Below are 7,998 nucleotides of genomic sequence, written 5' to 3'. Positions count from 1 at the left end.
ACTGTACATCAAGTGACATATAATGCTCCTGTGGGATTTAACCCGAGGCAGTTGTTGGGTGTTTTTGCTCACTGTGGCCTCATTTTCCCTGCACTATAAAGTCCTGCACCCATATGGGATCAACACAACTGTGGCTAGGAGTAGAGAGAACTCAGAAATTAATTTTGTGCAGTTATATTGCCATAAACCATAAAAAACACCAAAAAATAGAGAAAAAAGCTCAACTAAATGTGTGTAACTTTTTTTTGCAAATGCCACCAGCTGTACAAGAAGAAAAAAAAAGTCACATATTATCATTATTTTATACGTCATGTACACGTCTGATATGTCTCCTGTCTGCTCTGTGAAAACACAGCCTGCAGATCATCCTCGTTCAGCCGACAAGTCCCTCAATTCACTTCACATGACTGTTGGTTACAGCAGAGTCACTAATAGTGTCATCATTATGCAGAGGAGTGCAAATTTTTATTTTTTTTTAGGATCTGGTTGAAACAAATACGGTCATGACTCAATAATCCGACCCTTAACAATCCTAGACCTTGCTATCCGACAGGTTTTTAGGAAAAACAAACAGAACAGCCTTAACATACCGACAGCCTTGGATTCTGACTCCGACATGACATTTTATGTCACCAATCAAGATAACGGCGTATTATCTGACTGAACAATCCCACAGATTGGCTACGTTCACACTGCAGGACTTAATGCTCAATTGGGACTTTTTTGGTGAAATAAGAATTTTTTGTGAGTTCCTTCACATTTCCAGTTAAATACGACTTGTATGTGATCTGCTGTGTGAACTTCATGCGACCTAAAAGTGTCCCGCATGCGCAGAAGAGGACACGACGACGTCACACTCAGTGAGCGTGCTCAGTGTTTATAGAAGTAAACATGGATGGTAACGGTGGAGTGTATCTGCCACTCCCCCACCGCCACCGATGGTGGAAACAGAACTGTGACCGCTAACTAAACTAGCATCAGCAGCCAAATACTGCCTGTGTGTTCCGGCCACTTCCACCCCGTTGGAAGTGTCCCACTGCCGACAATCCAATATTTATTATAATATTGGGCCGGAATATCCAGAGACCACCAAGTGCTACTGGGACCAGCCTAACTAGTTATTCTAACAACTATGAACAATAATTAACAACTAATGAGCCTTCCAGCATCAAGCCCTCCTTGTATCTGGACCTCCGTCTTGACAATCCGACATAAAAGAAGGTTTTACATTTAGTGTCAGATTATCGACTGAAGTTTACTTTTGATAAGTTTTTATATTAGACAATAAAGNCATACAGTACGTACGAGATATTTACCATTCAGGTGAGATAGAACTGTACATCAAGTGACATATAATGCTCCTGTGGGATTTAACCCGAGGCAGTTTTTTTTTTGTTGTTGTTGTTCTTTACATTTTTGCTCACTGTGGCCTTATTTTCCCAGCACTATAAAGTCCTGCACCTATATGGGATCAACACAACTGTGGATAGGAGTAGAGGGAATTCAGAAATTAGTTTTGTGCAGTGTGCCAAAGTTATATTACCATAAAATCATAAAAAAGACCAAAAAAAACTGAACTAAACATGTGCAACTTTTTTTGCAAATGCCACCAGCTGTACAAGAAGAAAAAAAAAAAGTCCCATATTATCATTATTTTATATATCATGTACACGTCTGCTCTGTGAAAACACAGCCTGCAGATCATCCTCGTTCAGCCGACAGGTCCCTCAATTCACTTCATGTGACTGTTGGTTACAGCTGAGTCACTAAAAGCTTCATCATTATGCAGAGGAGTGCAAAATTTTCTTTTTTTTATAATCTGGTTAAAACAAATACAGTCATGACTCCATAATCCGACCCTTAACAATCCTAAACTTTGCTATCCGACAGGTTTTTCGGAAAAACAAACGGAACCCATTAAAAACAGCCTTAACATACCGACAGCCTTGATTCTGACTCCGACATGACATTTTATGTCAACAATCAGGATGACGGCGTATTATCTGACTGAACAATCACACAGATTGGCTACGTTCACACTGCAGGACTTGATGCTCAATATGGACTTTTTTGGTGAAATAAGAATTTTTTGTGAGTTCCTTCACATTTCCAGTTAAATACGACTTGTATGTGATCTGCTGTGTGAACTTCATACGACCCTAAAGTGTCCCGCATGCGCAGAAGAGGACACGATGACGTCACACGCAGTGAGCGTGCTCAGTGTTTATGGAAGTAAACATGGATGGTAACGGTGGAGTGTATCTGCCACTCCCCCGCCGCCACCGATGGAGGAAACAGAGCTGTGACCACTAACTAAACTAGCATCAGCAGCCAAATACTGCCTGTGTGTTCCGCCACTTCCACCCCGTCGAAAGTGTCCCACCGCCGACAATCCAATATTTATTATAATATTGGGCCGGAATATCCAGAGACCAGAAAGTGCTACTGGGACCAGCCCAACTAGTTATTATAACAACTATGAACAATAATTAACAACAAATGATCCTTCCAGCATCAAGCCCTCCTTGTATCTGGACCTCCGTCTGGACAATCCGACATAAAAGAAGGTTTTACATTTAGTGTCAGATTATCGAGTCACGACTGAAGTTTACTTTTGATAAGTTTTTATATTAGACAATAAAGTGATTTTCTTTAAATATTACAATTTTTAGCTTCGCTTTGTTTTGGTTTTTTGCCGGAAGTCCTAAATAGATGATTCAAGGACTGCTAGAAAGTTGAGAGTCCGTCACCTCTGTCTGTTTTTACAATGTCTGACTCTGATAAATGGTGTCATTTTGGCAATTATTTTTGAGATAATGTGCCTTTCAAATCCACCTGCAGGTTTTGGGGTTCAGCGGGTTGAAGTGGCGCATGAATGCTAAGAGTGTTGTCGTAACTTTGTGGAAAAGTGAACAAGGTGCTCACTCGGGTATGAAGCAGACAAATGTTGTCAGATTAATGGAAATGCAATGTATTTTTAACATTTTTATTTTAATTTAGAACATCCACCGTGAGCAACAAAAAGTATGTTTTTTCTGTGACGATGTGCAAACTCTTCTGTGCGTGTGGATACAAATACGAGGAGTTGGATTTCACCGTAGGGGACAAATCAGCGCACAGAGACGCTTTTTTTCCTCTTTTCTTTCACAGCCACAGCATCTTCCATCATCTCCCTCAGCTTCCCCCTTTTAAAGCTCTCTGTGGACACGAGCCCTGCTCTCTCTTCAAAGTGTCTGTGAGTGTTTACTCTAAGAGCAATCCTGCAAGCTGAGAGTTAACGCCAGCAGAGAGAGGTCTATATCCCTATTAACAAGGGGCAGGGCTCCCTTTGGAGACAGTTGTGTTCCTGTGTACTCGCAAGAAAAATGTGTGCGGATGCTGGTCCGTGTGGGGGCATTAAGGGTGTAAGTGGTAATCTAAGAATGATGAGCTGATTAGTCCCTCCTGTTGGGATGTAGTTGGAATCACGCTGCTTAATGAGAGGTGGAACATACATGCCCACACACTAGACTCATGTTCTCCATCATTTACAGAAAAACTGGAACTTTTTTTTTTTTTTCTCTGTCAGTTTGTTTTTTTGCACCTGAATCCATTTATGCTTCTGCCTGGACCATTTTCAGGCCTTCCTGGATCTGTTTGTGCATGAGTGCAAGCATGTGTGTGTTTGACAGTCCCACAAGTGGCTCGCTCTAATGAATTCCTGCCGGTTGTTTTTGCTCTGTGCAGAGCAGTGTTGGGCCGCATCCCTCTGGTTCCCACTTTGCTGCAACTTTCTCCCCCGCCTGGAAAGGAGCCATAACATCACCGCCGGCCCATCAGACTGGGAGCTGCCCAGTGCCAAATTAGCACCCTGGCTGACCACATCCTTTTAGATATGAGGGAGTCAATGAGATGGCTCAATTTAGGCTGAATGTCTCACTGAGTGTGGTTTGGCGAGTAATAACGATATGGGAATAAAACGGGTTGAGTGGTTTTTTTGTTTTACTGGTTGATGCTTTTCTTTCTGTCACACTGAAGATTTCACAGATGCATCTGGATATTTTTGATGCTGTCACGTGGTACACTGTGATATTATGACAAATTAGAATNTTCAAAACGCTATTTTTGTTTTTTTTCTCGTGGAGATCTCATTTGTAGGTGTGAGTGATTTTTTTTTTTTTTTTTTATTAGATTTGTTACACGGTTTGCTTCCACCCCCTCTCTCCTTTCTGCAGTCGTAGCTGAGGTGCGGCAGCTGCTCGGAAAATGTTAACCGAGAAGTGCGGGATCGAATTATACATCTCACTAGTCTGCGCGTGTGATTGTGTTTCCTTTTCATTTTGTTTCTTCGCCTCGCTGACAGGACGAAGCGCGAGCGGCGACAAAAAGAAAACGTAGCGTGACTTAAAGCCGGGCGACGATGTCCTGCGCGTAAAGTTTGTTGTCACGGCGGCGCTCGAGATGCTTTTGAATTAGTCTGTTTTGTTTTGTTACACTTGTCTGTGCTGCTGTTTCCACTTCGGGCCACGAAGACAGTTTCATTTGGATTATATCACAACAGCAACACTAACTAAAGAACAGAACAACAAGATTTGTGTAATTAATTAAGTCCGCTGTGGTCTCGGATCCTATCTGCTATGCATTCCCTCCAACATTTAATAATTAATGAAGGGAATTTATTTTTTTTCTACACCATCTTTTGCACGTTCTTTCTCTCCTTCCTCTTCTCTCTCTTTCCGAGTCTCTCGGTGCCCCATTAGTTAAGCTTTTTGCTTCCTCTTCTCTTCCACCACTTAGGCCCATAGCATAAGTCCCATCCATCCACACGCACCATATGTACACCAAGTTAAATCAGCCTCTAAATATCCACCAGTTTCCACATTCTCTTTGAAGGATATGTTGTTTTAGAAGGCACTGGTATGGCTTTTGGCATAATCTCTCCACTCCTCTCCTCCCCGTTTTCTTCTTCTCTTCCAGTCACTTTCAATCCTCTGCAGATCCTCACTTTGCCTCTCTAACCTCCTGCTAGGTAAACCCATTGACCCCAGCTCCTACTGTTTACATCCTGCGTGGAGAGCCGGTCCTCTTACTGGCTGACCTGGCTTTTTGCTCTTACATTGCTGATGCATTTACAGAGCCGAGAGTTTGCTGCAGAGCTCCGGTCTGTTGCTTGACCTAGCTTCGGTTTAGTACAGCATCAGATTTGTGTGTGTGTGTGTAGTCACGCATGTCTCCTTCCTCATGTATTTGTGTGTACGAGTGTGACAGTTCTGTTTCCTTTTTTTTTGTGCCCTGTTGCCTTTCCATTTGACTCAGACTAGTGAAGCTCTTAGCCTCCATGGGATTACAGCTGGCCAGGAGGAGGCAGGAGAACCTCAGTGGAGGTCCAGGCTGTGGTCGGGGCTTCCAAAAGGCTTTTCCAGAGTGTGTTCAACAGCTGAACAGGGAAATAAACCATCATTTTCAAAAGTGAATTGGGCTATGAACCCAACAGCGCTATTTCATACTCTCTTATTCTCATTATGTTCCCTCTCGCCACTCTGTACTTACTATCTCTCTCCTCCTATAATATTCTGACCCTTCCAGCCTCTCCGCTCACATCCCCTGGCTATGGGAGTTGAATGGTGCTCATTACCGAGGCCTTTTTAGACCAGCGCTGGTGGAAATGTGGCTCCGCGCAAGCTGTGAACCAGCTAGCCGTCTTGTTCTGACTGACTCTTTGTGTTGCTGCCTTGGAAGCGGGGGAACACTCCTCTGCCATCCTGGGAGGGTAAAGCTCAGACGCTGGGCGCTTTAGAGTCGGGCGCAGCGAGCACAGTTCGCTGAATGATGGTCGTTGAAAAGAGGAAAAAGGGAGGGAGGAAAGGGGATGGGAATAGCAAACAACGACCGGCGCACGGTTTTGAGAGACCGTGCGGTACTCCACGCTGTGATGGTGTTGCCGACTGCCCCGGGGAAACATCCACACAACACATCTGAGCACACACACACACAACAGATCATTAGTGTCACCAGTTGTCGCTGCTTCAATCGTCAGTTTCTAATTAATCTGTAATTTGTCACCAAGGTATTAGTATTGTAGCATACTGAGTGAGGGAGTTGTTGGGTTTGTTAGCGTAACAGCCACACGTCTCCCTGATGGTGTTCTTTAGGTCTGACATGATTTAAAAAAAAAAAAACATAATTAAAGATGCAGCAATTAGTAGAGCACAAGTACAAGAGTAATTGTACATCATATGATACTATATTGGACTGTAGATGCTGTTTTTCACCCTTTTTCTTGACCTCACCTTCAGTACTGTGGAAAAAAAAGCACATGATTCATTATTATTAGAGGCTGTGATGCTTGTTTTTTTATCTGGGTAGTGGATTGAAAAGTCTCAGAATGAAAAATTCTACTGTTTTTGTTGACAGACAGCAACTCCAGATGTTTTTTTAAGCCCTACGTAGCCTTTTTCAGACGTTGCTGGCTTCATCAATCTGCTGCAGTGACATCATTGCGTCTGTCATTCAGACATAGATCACTTTTAATGTCCGTCATGGCGTCATACAGTACGTACGAGATATTTACCATTCAGGTGAGATAGAACTGTACATCAAGTGACATATAATGCTCCTGTGGGATTTAACCCGAGGCAGTTTTTTTTTTGTTGTTGTTGTTCTTTACATTTTTGCTCACTGTGGCCTTATTTTCCCAGCACTATAAAGTCCTGCACCTATATGGGATCAACACAACTGTGGATAGGAGTAGAGGGAATTCAGAAATTAGTTTTGTGCAGTGTGCCAAAGTTATATTACCATAAAATCATAAAAAAGACCAAAAAAAACTGAACTAAACATGTGCAACTTTTTTTGCAAATGCCACCAGCTGTACAAGAAGAAAAAAAAAAAGTCCCATATTATCATTATTTTATATATCATGTACACGTCTGCTCTGTGAAAACACAGCCTGCAGATCATCCTCGTTCAGCCGACAGGTCCCTCAATTCACTTCATGTGACTGTTGGTTACAGCTGAGTCACTAAAAGCTTCATCATTATGCAGAGGAGTGCAAAATTTTCTTTTTTTTATAATCTGGTTAAAACAAATACAGTCATGACTCCATAATCCGACCCTTAACAATCCTAAACTTTGCTATCCGACAGGTTTTTCGGAAAAACAAACGGAACCCATTAAAAACAGCCTTAACATACCGACAGCCTTGATTCTGACTCCGACATGACATTTTATGTCAACAATCAGGATGACGGCGTATTATCTGACTGAACAATCACACAGATTGGCTACGTTCACACTGCAGGACTTGATGCTCAATATGGACTTTTTTGGTGAAATAAGAATTTTTTGTGAGTTCCTTCACATTTCCAGTTAAATACGACTTGTATGTGATCTGCTGTGTGAACTTCATACGACCCTAAAGTGTCCCGCATGCGCAGAAGAGGACACGATGACGTCACACGCAGTGAGCGTGCTCAGTGTTTATAGAAGTAAACATGGATGGTAACGGTGGAGTGTATCTGCCACTCCCCCACCGCCACCGATGGTGGAAACAGAACTGTGACCGCTAACTAAACTAGCATCAGCAGCCAAATACTGCCTGTGTGTTCCGCCACTTCCACCCCGTCGAAAGTGTCCCACCGCCGACAATCCAATATTTATTATAATATTGGGCCGGAATATCCAGAGACCAGAAAGTGCTACTGGGACCAGCCCAACTAGTTATTATAACAACTATGAACAATAATTAACAACAAATGATCCTTCCAGCATCAAGCCCTCCTTGTATCTGGACCTCCGTCTGGACAATCCGACATAAAAGAAGGTTTTACATTTAGTGTCAGATTATCGAGTCACGACTGAAGTTTACTTTTGATAAGTTTTTATATTAGACAATAAAGTGATTTTCTTTAAATATTACAATTTTTAGCTTCGGTTTGTTTTGGTTTTTTGCCGGAAGTCCTAAATAGATGATTCAAGGACTGCTAGAAAGTTGAGAGTCCGTCACCTCTGTCTGTTTTT

At 42.4% G+C, this 7,998-nt stretch overlaps 1 protein-coding gene across 3 annotated transcripts in view; it reads left to right on the top strand.

Moving 5' to 3' along the window:
- Window positions 1-7,998, top strand: part of brsk2b (BR serine/threonine kinase 2b) — a 182,750-nt gene that overhangs the window by 70,228 nt on the left and 104,524 nt on the right. The window lies entirely within an intron of this gene.

The sequence above is a fragment of the Stegastes partitus genome, unplaced genomic scaffold (assembly GCF_000690725.1).
Source record: "Stegastes partitus isolate 25-593 unplaced genomic scaffold, Stegastes_partitus-1.0.2 Scaffold243, whole genome shotgun sequence".
NCBI lineage: Eukaryota > Metazoa > Chordata > Actinopteri > Pomacentridae > Stegastes > Stegastes partitus.
This window is presented reverse-complemented; position numbering and strand designations above follow the sequence as displayed.